Raw genomic sequence first — 14,321 nt, 5'->3', positions numbered from 1 at the left:
TTCAAAGAATTATATTTTGACAAGTTTTCAAAACACAAGAACGTTCGATGTACAAACAAGGTTCTAGCTTTCATTACCACAATATCAAAACAACTATGGTTCTCAAATTATCAAAAGATGTAATAAAACTCCCCTAGTAATAGAAATCATTTCCATAATTACATCATCAAATAATATCTGAGTTTACTTTAAAATAATCATTTTTCCAATTTTCAAATATCAATTTACTTTCCAAATCTATTTTAAAAATCAGAAATCCTTAGTTTAAATATTATTAAAAATCAGCAACAATCAGTTAAATTGTTAATGATACAAGGCAAGAGCCTACAACACAATAGTAAATTGTGAGTCTCTAATCTGGGAGGTCTTGGGTTCAAATCCACTTGAGCTTTAATAAAATAATAATAATTAGCCAACAAATAATAATAATTAATCTTGGCTTAATATTCAATAATAATATTAAATATAAATAATAACTAATATTAAAAATATTATTAAAACCACAACTATCCTTTAATATTTAATAAAGTTTTTTTTTAAACAATAATTTAAAAAACTAATAGATAAAAAATTAAAATTTTAAAACCTACCCCACCCTACTACCCACATGAGATGTTGCATGTAGTCGCCGACAATCCAAGGGAAGGAAGGAGGAGAAGGGGGGTGGGGGTGGTGGCCCCTGCCCACCATTAAATATTTTATTTATTTAAAAAAATAAAAATTTGTTTAATAAAAAACAAATGAACACATGCCCCCCATTTATAATTAATCTTATGTTCTTATTTATTTTAATATTATCACAGTAATTATAAATTACTATGGTAATTATATTTTAAAAAATTATGATAAATTACCAATACAAGCTTGGTATAGAAACTAGGATCCAATAGTCAACATCTATAAAACCAAATTGGTTTTATTTTCAAAACTCACATCCTGATTATAACAATTCCATTATGAATCACCCAATTCATCAAACGAGGGTTTCAATTCTAAATTAACAAACAACGATTTCAAATGAATGACATTCATTCGAAGACATTCGAAAGACAAAGAACAATAGATTCACAAACAAGGGTTTTCACCCAATTTTAAACTCAAAATACAATTTTTTCCAAACACGAAGAAGACAGGAATTTAAAGAATGAAAAACTATTGTGCAAATAAGTCATAAGATTCTACCTGAATCTAATGCTAATACGACAATGCACAAAGTACGCAAAACATTCTCCCTTCCTCTGAAAACCTTTTTCCAAGAAAATTGCTCCTCCAAAACCCCTCCAGGACTTACAAAATGAGCTCTAGATCTCTAATAGAGAGTTCTTCCATAAATTGGGGCTTTGATTGTGCAATCACGTGAGGGAACTTGCTGATCAATTTCTTTTAATATTTTATTATCTTTTACATTTTCATGCACACTTTTTGCAATTTAAAATGTCTTTATTTTTTATTTTCTCTCTCTTTAATTAATTTATTATATTTTAATTTCATGCATAAGCTTTATGCAATTTAATCAAAATAAACTTTATTAAATTCATGTTTTATCTCTCTTATTAACTTGTGAGATGTTTTTAATATAATATGTAATAATTTAAATAATAGTGTTATTTAGAGTTTATTATTAAAATAAAACTCCTAAATAAATTATTATTAAATTAAAAAATATATAAAACACTAAAATTAGAACTTTAATAAAATCTTTAAATTTAATTCTTTTATTTAATTAATTTCTCAATTAATTAAATATAATCAAATATTAAAATTTATTAAATTTTCATTAAATTATATTTTAATTTGATTTAATTAAAACAAAAAATCATCACAGACCTACAAGATGGAATACGAAAACTCATCATAAAGAACATAATATCAAAACAACTTCCAAGGTCAAAATCACGAATTCATTTCACTTGACAAATTTGTACAGGTGAAACTAACTTAGATACTTGTCCTATCTTCTAGGACAATTAGCTTAGGGTTTGAGATTTGAACTCAAGAGTTATCTCCCCACTTATACCATTGAAATACTACAATAGGGTACACTTATCCTGGTAATTCAGGGAAGTTGATACCTGGTACCTACAATCTGCATAAAATCCATGCATATACAAACATGTATATTCTAAACTAAATAGACAATGACAAGAAGTGGTACATTATGTAGATCCTAACTAGCAGGTGACTACGACTCCCTCCCTCAACCACATCAAGAATGTCAAACATAAAGAAAATGTACACATGCACCATACACTTGCAAGTATGGGGTAAGAAGCCATTAGAACTACACATAAATCATACATTTAACTATCATCCTGAAATAACTAAAATAACTTAGTAACTCGTCACATATATAAACTAAGTATAAAATACATTTAATCTAATCCGGTAACCAAGTACCGATAATCATAAAACACAGTCAAAAAATTGACCTAAAAGAATCTATCAATATGACAAGAAAAGTGAACTAGGGGTAGGCATTACATGATCAATGTACTCAATACCAAGAAACTAAACCAAGATCAATGTCAAAGTTCCAACCATGGCCTTTGGAACATAAACACGACAACATGATCTAAACCATCTCAACCAAAGAGATAACATGTTCCATATGAACATACTATAACATGTCAAAACTCTAAACATGTATCAAGAGTATACCATGAATTAATAATAAAACCATCCTAACACCAAAGATAACATGTCAGATGAAAGCATAAACCACACCTTTACCAAGAACCTCATTAGTCCTCAAGATGTAACCATCTCCACACACCATGAAGAAAACCATCTCCACATACCATAAAGAACCATCTCCACACACCATAAAGATAACAAGTGTACCATGCAAATGTTAAACACACTTTTGCAATAACAGGATCCAAGACAAACCTCCAAAATCTGCAAATACTCAATAAATATATCAATACCAAAAAAAAAACTCTCACTCAATTGTGTTACCAAGTCACCTATGGCATCATAAAATCAATCTCCTACATGAAGATCCTCTAGGCCTATACACACAACCAAAGTGTCAATACCAAGTGAAACCAAGATCTCCAAACTAAGAAGATACAAACCAAACTAGGAACTAATCTTGCACTGCCAGCTCATCACTATCACAAGCTCCCACTAAATCATGTATCCAATCTATCCATGACATCATGATGAAAAAACCATCTTCTAACCATGAGAATCAACCAAGGCATCAAACTATTGAAGAACTCAAAGTGCACATCATGAGCTCCTCAAAAGAAACCAAATAACCATGATACTCAACCAAGAAGATATACCACCATAACCAAATCAAGAATCCAAACCAATGAACATCAAGGGTGTACCTGTATATCCAATCATGTCATGCCAAAATCCATGGCACCATGATCACATCCCTAAACTGTGCATTTGACACTTAATATGTCCAACCTGTCAGCATAAAATAGTCAACCACAATCCTTCACCATATCTATACCTTGTAATAACATCACATTCCTTCTATACAAAGAAAAAATAAGCAAATCATGTGACTTAGGGCATAGACAACCCAAGTCCAAGGCATCAATCTGAATATGCATCAATAATGAAAGATCAATGAGCAAAGACAACCCATAGCCAAGCTATAAATGCAACCTATAAGTATAGACCACTTACAATATTGCACAACTTGTAGACCCAACAAGTTATTATACATTTTAAACTCAAATACTGGTAACCATATCATCACAAGACCAATCTGAAATATGAACTGAGTATATAATGACATCAAATTCAAATCTCCAAAATATATAATGTTATAAACTCACAATGTCACCATAGTCAATATATACCATAAATTGTTCATATTAATATATCACCAAATAAACTATGTCAAACCTTCATCAAATCTAAACCAATGTGTAGAGCTCTCCAAGAGCTTTCTATTGACTACTTGAAGTCCAAAATCTAACTATGTATGCCAAGTTATGTCCTAATCTATGCTCAAAATAAACAACAACTAACTTTCAAGCTCTTAAAACCTAACAAAATGTCAAAATGATAGAACCAAATCTACACCAAGTTGCAGTGCTCTGAATTATTTTTTCAACACCTATAAAAAGTCTACAATTTGAAATCTTGAGAGAAAGTTATGGTTGTTTTACTAAGACAATTTTTTTATCATTTTCACTGAGATTTTTTTTGTGACAAAAATTTTGATGGGATTAAATTTGACAGCCATCATGAGCTGAAACCGAAAAACTCTTTCATTCCTTTGAACATGGCCAAACTAGGGCATATTATATATCATAATTTATGGAAACATCGACTCGGATCAAATGGTGAGGTTTTTTTTACTCAGGAGGTCATTTATGCAAGCTCCCCCTAAAACCCTCATTTAAATGAAACATCTGACAAACTATTTTGTCCAACCATTTCACATGCCCAAAATCTACTAATATCCCATCATAATAGCAAACCCAAAACCCTTAGATCTACAATAAACAACTCATATATCCTACCCTTACTTTTTATCCTCTCACGCATACCATGGATTCAATCTAGAGTTACAATAATAAAACCATAGCTCTGATACCACTCGTAAGGAAACTTATAACAAAAATATAACCATTTCCACATAACCCATAATAGATTTGAAACAAATATGCAATCGAAATCCACATGCAAGAGAATAGACAACATACCCACAAAAATTGTGACACAAGATATACCTTGGGAAACCCTCGTTGAGGGAAAAACCCAACCTCCAAAAGCATCCATCACCATGTATTATTCAAAAAAAATACCATTGCAATACAACCATGGAAGTCTTTAATGCCATAGCCACAACCAAGCAATCCATGTGAATAGGCATGAATCCACACATCACATGCCATGCTTCCAACCTTTACAAATGCTCCTTTGGCTAACCTGTCAAGCCTTGTTCCGCTTGACTCTTTCCCTTTTTGCCTTCTGTCTTTTTATTTTCATACAACAACTACCCTTGTGGCTGCTTATTATAGTAGCAAGTCCCACAAAACCATCAAGTGGTATTGCATTAAACATGTGCTACCTAACCCATTGACCCCACATTTAATATTGAAAATTTAATTCTTTTTCCCAATTAAATAATTATATGAAATATTATCACAATGTTACTATACAACTCGTCAATTATATCTTATGGGAATCTTTACATGTTGCACATCCATCTAGGTGCAACATTACATAATAAAATAAAATAATACAATATAACAATATTATGCAATGTGTGCAACACCCATTATCTCAACATATATTTGATACATTCCTCTTTTACATATATTGATGCAAGGACATGCCCTTGATACATTCATTAAGAAAATGAATAATATAATAAGCCTTGTGAATAAGTCTTGAGTTGATAAAAAGCTTCTAGGGACCTAGGCACCCTGTTCTGCACATACGAGCCAACTAACACCAAATTCTTCATGAATGTTAGAGAAAAAACATAAATTAGTGTTACTAGAATGATGCATGTAGATCTCTTGACAGGGTAATTGAAATCTTGCAATTGCAATAAACTTCCTAATTCTATTAATATTAGTCAGTGTTTGTAGTTAAGTCATTTGACTTTTAAAAATAGTCTTGTGAATGTATGAATAGGAATATTTAATTTCAATATTAAAGAATGAGGATTTAGGAAAAGGGACAAGTTGAATATGAAGAAGATATAATGTGTTTGAAAATCTTTGAGCCTATTAGCCCTCTTTTCCAATAGCCCTTTTTACCCAAGTTATGTTGTCAAATTGTCTAAACCTTTGAGCAAATTGAATTAATCACAGTATGTTTTTATCCCCTGGCAAAAACCTTATTTTAAGATTGATTATTTATGCCAGGTACTTGGGGTTTCTGTAAGATTTTCATGATTATGCTTTACCCTAAGCATAAACTCATTTTTAGGCTCACCACTTTCATTATTTAAAAAAAAAAATTCAAATACCTAAGAGTGGTGCTTTACTTTGTATCTTTTATCTTCTAATAAAGGATTTTTTGTTTTAAATGTGTGACCATGTGACTATGGCTAGTTGCATGGTCGAGGATCCTAATCAAACTACAACAACGAAGGGTGCAACCCAACAAAGTCAAGATTTCCCTTTGATCTTTGAGTCGTAGCGGGTTGATGGTAAAATATTTTCTTAGCTATGATCGAGCAAGGCAGTTAAGGTTACCTTGATCTCGTGATCGCCTTCAAAAAAGTGTTTTATCAAAGTGTGGATGCAACTGGGAGATTGGTTTGATCACTCGGTTGGGCACCTGGCTAATTAAGGTCTGTGGTTAACCACGAAATGGCAAAAGATTTAAAAGAAATGTTGAATCACGTGGTTGCAATGTTAGTTAATTGGTAAAAGAAGTAAGTAGTGACCCGGTGATCATTGTTATAAAAGATACATAAGTATTTGTTCGCCCAGTCGCATCACCAAAAGGAATAAGGACTATTTACTTAGTGACCCAACAAAGACAATTAGAAGGGTTTGATCGATTGGTTGCATAGTTAAAATGAAAAGGAAGTTTGACCATGACCATGTGATGCAATAAAAGTTGAAGCTAAATGTAAGAGTTGCTAGGTCGCAAGAGCAAAGTTTAAAAAACACTTAACTGCCTCAACTTCATTCTATTGATTGCTCCTACCTGCATCAACAAGTTCATTCTATTGATTGCCCCTACCTTATCTATGGGCCCCTAGCATTGGTCCCTGCCTCTGTGTTCTCTATCACTTGGCCTTCCCTATTCTCTATTTATCGTTGGCTCCCTACCTTACTGATGGATTGATGGTTCCCTCCCTTACCTTACTCCCTCATGTTATCGATTCCCTATATAATGTGGGGTAACATGTGACTTCATGAATTGAACGTGGTCTCAAGGTCACTAATGTTAGGTTTTGATGCTAACATAAGGTGATGACTGCATGATTGAAGCAAAATAAAGGATTAGAACCTATGGTCTCTTGGTCGCACAATTAGTTATCAACAACAAAGAAAAGATCGTGAAGTGGTGGAAAAAGTTAAGATGTTGCGGTTGTCAGGTCGTAAGGAGGAAAAAATAAGTGAAAAGTGACTATTGGAAACCCTAGTATGATTTTAGAAATTGTCTTGTCAAAAGATCCATGAAAGATTTAAATGACCGACTATACATGTAGTGGCTCTGCACTTTTGCAAAATTTGAAATTTCTCACGCACATTGACATTAAGATACATAAATGCTCCTCTAAATTCTTAACTCCATTAAAAGGTTGATGTAACTAATTCCTTAGTTACACTATTTTTCATAAGTCATGAACAAGAATTTGAGCGCCAAAATTTTGTAAGAATTTTAAGAGTTTTTAGAGCCAGTATTGACAGATAATTATTCCAAAATCTTTAGTTACAAATATCATGGCACAAGAGGAAGGAAAGATGATAGCATAGGTTGATGTGGAAGGATCTTCATAGGCCACAGAGAAATTAAAGCCAAAGTTAGCAACGTTATATGTAGAAGAGTGGGTGTATTTTCTCCTAGGGTCCTCACATGCTCAAACTCTGAATGCCCATATCTTTAAAGATGTATACTCCTTCTACAAGGAGGCCATTGTACTTGAGACTAATGAGAATGAGTTATTTTGGTAATTGTATTAGAATAGGTATGCAAAGTCTCCAATTTGTAACCCATGGATCAAAAACATGGCAAATTAATAATGTCAGAGATGATAATTGATGTTGATTTAGTAGAAGCATTGATTAAGTCTTATAATCCGACTACCAAGGCCTTTCATAGAAAAGATATGAGTGTCCTCTATAGATTGGATAGGGAGCCCTTTGCTGAAGTTTTTAACCTAGGAAGGCCCCTCGTGAAGAAAATTGAGAAAGAAAAAATGAATGAAACATTTAAGAATTCCAAAAATTTCTACACTAGAACTGTCATGAGGAGGCACATTCCTAAATTAAAGAAAGAAAAGTGAGAGTTTCCCAAGAAGGTAGGGGGACTAATGCCATTAGAATTCTTCTACAAATATTTTAGATACACCATCTTTAGGATTGAGAAGGTACTGGGAGTCGATGGTACCATGAATGCCCTAGGTTATGTATATATCATAGCTTTGGATATCCAGGATCCAAATCATAATGTTTGTTATGATTTTGTGGAATGCATCATTGATAGAATGCATGAGGAAATTGAGACAACTGAGAAAGGGGACATGGGAAACTTAAGGTTTTTTCATTATTCATTGTTGATGCACATCATCCTCTTCAAGAACATAGGGCACATCAGTCCAGACTTCATCGAGATTACTAAGGAGAATGGAGAAACCTTGCCTATGCAATTATGGACTCACTTTTGGCAAAGGTTTTATCCCTATGCTAGTACTATTGCTTTCTATAATGATATGTTATTTCCAATTATGAATGTGTTAATAGATATAAATGAAAGAGTACCTATAGGGGTAAGAATGTTAATTAGACCATCTGCTGCCCAAATGAAGATAAGGTACTTAGCCATGATTGGGCTAGTTTATTTTTATTTGAAAACTTTTCAATTATAAGAGTGTTTTGTTGTCCTTAGCCTCCCTGTGTATTACCTAGGCATGTCTTTGAAAGACTAGGCTAGTTAGAATTCTTCTGGTAATTACTAATGATGAACAAAGAGTATCTAGGTCCTGTTGTCAGGAAAGGCTCTTTTGTAGCCAGAAACACAAAAATAAGTGATTTTCTAGTAGGAAATGATGTCATAAGAAATAGATCAATGTTTAGCTGAATTTAAACTTCCCTCTACCCCAACCAGAACCTATGATGCAAATGATTTGGTGAGGACTGCTCTTAAACAAATGAGGAAGTACACCCTTCCTAACAGCAAACAAATATGGGAAGAAAATTGCATCATGAACTGCCTGCAAACAAAGGTGTATAGGGAGAGGACTCAGAATTGGAAAAGGATAATGAAGATAGAAGAATCCACAAAGGCTACAAACCCATCATTCAAGGGTTTCCACCACGATGTACCATATCTTGATAGATACAACAAGTGCCTGGATAATTTTGATGAGCTAATGACTCAAGTACCTGCAAAATTTAGAGATAGAGCAGAAACACCACCACCTTAATAGGAGGATGTTATAACTGTAGAGGTTGAAGATGATCAACCAGAGAGCTCTTCATGGGCTCAAGGAAGAAAGAAACAGAAGATGATTCATATCCCTGATAAGGTTAGAGGAAAGACATTGCAAATCGTGCCTCAAGGATCAAAATTCTTTGATACAATTAGACATAAAAATCTAATCAAACAGGCAGGTGAGCATGAAAAAATCCCCAACATGATTAAATTGCAAATCCAAATGTTGGATGAAAGAATAATCCAGGATGAAGAGTCCACTAAGGATGACCAATTTGTAAATTCTGATGAATTTAAGTCATTCCTTTATAAGGTAAAACAAAATGAACTTGCCCTGCAGTTGCAACCTGGGGATTCACCTAAGAAAATTGCAAAACTAGTACAGAGGTTGCAGGATTATGAGCCCAACAGTGAGAATCTCACAATAGAGGAGGCAAGAGAATTGGTGACAAGAAGTGGAATGTTACTCTTTCTTGGTTGGGAACTTAGTTCCACTTTTATGTTGGATTAGATAAGGAAACAAGAAAGATAAGTTTCTTTTGAAGAAACTAATATCAATGGTGAGTTGCAAGGCTTTGGATTCAACATAGACAACAAAACAAAGGAAATATGGAGCATGGCTCCAGATGATAATAAACCAACTCTTATGGAAATAAAGGAGTCCCCCCAGGGAAATGTGATCTTTTAGAATGTTTCTATTGTATCCAATGACCAAATCCACAATTTGGTGAATACAACATCATTAATGGGGAAGAGAAAAACAGATACATTACAAGAACAATTATACACAACCTATAGTATATCCATTGATGCAAGGCACAAATATGAAGAGTAGTTGAAAAGGACTTATGTCTTGGAAAAGAAAATTGCTGACATGGAAGAAGAAATAAGGAGCTTAAGTGTTGTAACCAGACTTGTTACAGATGTAAAGGATGGTGAAATTTAGATTGAAGCTGAGCATTAAAGCTGTAGGGGAGGCCCAACATATGGATATTGATGAATGAGATGGTGATAAGGAGTTGGAGATAAAGACAATGCAGAATTTCCTCATGCACAAGATTGGTGCCTTACAAATTCTTTCACTAATTGTGCACAACAACTACATAAGCCTGCAGGGAGCTGAATACAAATGCTCAGAGGCATTAGACCTTTTATCCCCTCCAATCACAACTTGGGGACCCTATGCTCAATTCTTTGATAAATCTGGTCCCTCTATTACCCCAGAAAAAGGATTTACCCAAGTTGGTAATCATTAATACCATAAAGATGATAAATAGGGCAAGGGAGTTGCATGGTTTCTTCATAGGAAAGTTGCAACTAATCCAAGGCAAAATGAAGTTGATTGCTGGGAATACCAAATTTTATTCCTAGTATAATAAATAGTAATGGAGATCTTAAGGAATGGTAGGAATGGTCTTCTTTTGGAGATATTTTGAGGCATCCAACGTTTTTGGCATATTCTTATAATGAGACTGATATAAATGTTGTATATGATTTTGTTGATTTTCTTTTTAGAATTGAATCAAATATGAGTAAAGTCTCTAGAGAGGTGAAGGCTATTACTGATTCTAAGTGGAATAAATGTGTAGAAGAATTAAATGTAGTAAGGGATGCCACTTGGCCAGAAGTAGAATCAAATTTAGTTATTTGGGAATTGATTGTAGACATCAAGTCTCTACCATCCCAAGAGGATGATTAGACATAAACAACTATGAATCTGCTACGAGAAGATAGAAGGAGATAGAAGAGGACACACAATTAAAGAAAAGGCTCTTGCCATAAATTACATCTACTTTGTGCACCCACTTTCCTGTTTGTTCTTCAACTGCAACAATTGTATTAATGTAACTTTTAAAGATTTTTTGCTTTTGTTTTGATTGGATAGTTTTGACACCTACCCTCCCATCTAAAGCTTGTTGCAATTCTTTATATAAGGATTCCCAAGATGTGGAGTAGAGGTTGAGAGTCTATAGGAATTTCCATGTTTTATGTACCTTTTTGCATTCTGTCTATTTTTGGTAATTATCTGAATGCAATCAGTTTCGTATACTCTAGAATATAGTAAATATCAAATATTAGTTGTCAAGTTCTGAGTTATTTTTGAGTCTCTATCAGTATTGTAAAACTTTTCAAAGAAAATCAATACAAGAAGGAAATTCTCTATATATCTGTGTTTTTGAGTTTTGTTTCCTTCTTTACACATCTTTGATCTTGAGATTGAAATGAACAAGTTCCTTTTAGTTTAATTTAGTTTGAACGAATTCTGTATCTCTTACTGATTGTTGTTAATTCAAAGAATTAAGTAATTGCTTTCTATAACTGATAAGGCTTAGGATTTATAAGAAGGATATGATAAGAATGAAACGTAGAGCTTACTGTTGATAGATTTAGTTACAAGTTGACTAAATAGGTCTAAGTTGTTGATCTTGAATCTATATAACAATGGATAAGACACTCTACATTCATTTTTAAGTTGCAAATTGATGATTCATATAGTTGCTAAATACAAAAATTATAAACAATCAATTTACCATTTTATGTAATGATGAACTAGAAGTGTTGGTCGCTACTTGTTTACTTTTCCTTTCCTTTTAATTATAGTTAGCTACTATGATTAGGAAGTTTATAAGAAAATCATAGAAGAACATTGACCATTTCTACTGTAGGGGATAGTTTTGAAGAGAAGAATATCAAGATAATAAGATCAATCCCTAAGGTTTGCCCACCTTGGCCTTGCAGAGCCTAAAGTGAAGTGAGTCCTAATGAATCTCTTAATGTTGGCCCAAAACTAAGATTTAGCCTTGTTGAATATAGGATTTAGTTAATCCTCAGGCTTGTCCATGTCTTACACTTCTTGGTATCAAGTTTAAGCCCATATGATATGTTCCTTACCAGTAAGAACTCCAATAGAGCCTATAATTTAGATTGTCCACCCCATAGTTCAACAATATTTAAATCTTGAATTCTAAAAATTTCAGACTCAAGAGTATCGATAACGTGCTTGTTATGGGGTTCATATGAATGCGACCATTTGTGAGACTCAATCCTAGTAATCCTTATGTAATGTATATTTTATTCAGGAGCCATTGTTTCTTAATGAGAGGACTCTTACTATTAAAATAGGTTAAGAAAATATATATGCTAGTCTAACTTACAATAATGTAATCATGCATTCTTGTTCTGTGTGTGTGTGTGTGTGTGTGTGTGTGTGAAAGAGTATATAAATTTTTAAATTGTGAATCAAGGATTAAACTAAATGCGAAGGTTAATTACACATAAATAATAGTAAGAGAAAATTTTGTCTCATATACAAATCAGTATCTATATCTATTCTTAAGATAGATATGAACATATAATCATATTTATAATTACTTTAATCATGTAATTATTTATTCATAGTTATCATAAAACTAGATTATATATTGATCTGTATTATGAGAAATTTGCCCTTATAATATTTTATGCATAAGTAATCACAATTTAGCTAGTTATGAAGAATGTTGTTTCAATTATAAGTTGAATAATTTTTTGTAGTTTAAGGGGCAGAGGTGACTTTGTAAATATTTGATCCATCTACTCCTTGATTAGCTGATTTGTCAGTTATCTTCTTTATAAATATGATAAATATTGTTGTTATTGAAGTATTTTAGTAATCCTAATGTGTTTTGCAATTTGGATTTTTTAACCAATTTGGGGTGAGTTAGTTGTTAGGGAGTTGATAATGATCTAAGAATCACCCTTTATTTCCATATATATATATATATATATATATTATGTTCAAGGATTTGCACATTTTTAGACCTTCTGAAAAGGCCTCTAGTTTTGCTATGTTGTTTGTGGCTATTCTAATAGGTTTAGATAACTTTCCTTAGATTTGCTTACTCCAAATGTGGATTATGCAACCAATACCTACCTTACCAAGATTGCCTCTTGAGGCACCATCAATGTTCAATTTATGCTAGTTGAGTTCTAGGGGGAACCATTGGTAGATTTATCTAGCTATTAAAGTATCCTTTTCTCTTTTAGCATTGCGCGGTTGGATGTTAAAGTTATGCCAATCATTTTTTATTATAGTATCCCATTTGGAGAAAGTACTGTCTAAGGCTTTGATTTGTCTTAAACATTTATTTGTGATCTCTAATATACTTGCTTTGATCTTTATGATTAGATTTTTAGTTTTGAATTTCTCATCTTAGAAAATTATGTGATTAGATTCTTTCCAAAGTTCCCAAATTAGGATTGAGGGTGCAATCTTGCTGATGGAGGAAAAAGTGTTAATTTTAAAAGGAGCTGGCCAACTTTTAAATAAATCCAGAATGCTATTTGGAAGGGAATGCCGAAGTCATAATTTTTCAAGTAGCTAATGCCAACATTTAAGAGCATATGGATAATTTGGGAGGATATGATCTACAGATTTTTCTCGAGATTCACAAAGGACACATCATGATGGGCCTTCAAAACTATTTCTCTTAAACCATTATCCTTTAAGTATACATTTTTGTAGTGTAGTTCAGGTGAACATACTTGCTTTAGGTAGGCAGAGTTTATCCTAGCATAAATGAAGTGGTAGATCTATGATAGTCCAATTTTTTCTGTCCATAATTGTTTGATATCCTTCTTTGACCTCATAAGAACCAAATTTGGAACCTAGCTAGACCAGTGAGTCTTCAAAAGTTTTGAGGTTTGATTTTTCTAGAGGATAAGATGGATAATAATATAGTACGTTCTTCATTTGACAATGGTGTATTATCCAATGATCACCATTACCATTTTGTACTAGGATCTCCTTCCAAAAATTATATATAATTGTTATAGAGTTTTGCCCCATAGTTTGGAGAGAGAATTTTTAATATCCGGTTACATTCTTTCATATATGGGAGAGTAGCTGCCCAAAGAATCGTCCCAAAACAAAGCATTATTACCTTGTCTAGTATCCCATGAAAGTTTATTTGTAATTATGTTTATGCATTCTAGCATGAAGTTCCATACCCTACATCCTTTAGGGCGTTAATAGTTCTAAAAATGTTTATACGCTCACTTGGATCAAGGTATTTGTGGGATAGGATTTTGTCCCATTTATTGTTTCGACATTAGTACATTTTTCAAATTAATTTAGCTCCCATGGCTTTATTGTGCTAATTACATTTTTTAAACTGAGACCTCTGTTTATAACCGATTTACACAGTTAATCTAGCTAATAAGTACTATCTACTTCTTGTCTAATA

This window comes from Cupressus sempervirens, chromosome 7, assembly GCF_028749045.1.
Source record: "Cupressus sempervirens isolate cs-2001-9-10 chromosome 7, ASM2874904v1, whole genome shotgun sequence".
NCBI lineage: Eukaryota > Viridiplantae > Streptophyta > Pinopsida > Cupressales > Cupressaceae > Cupressus > Cupressus sempervirens.
This window is presented reverse-complemented; position numbering follows the sequence as displayed.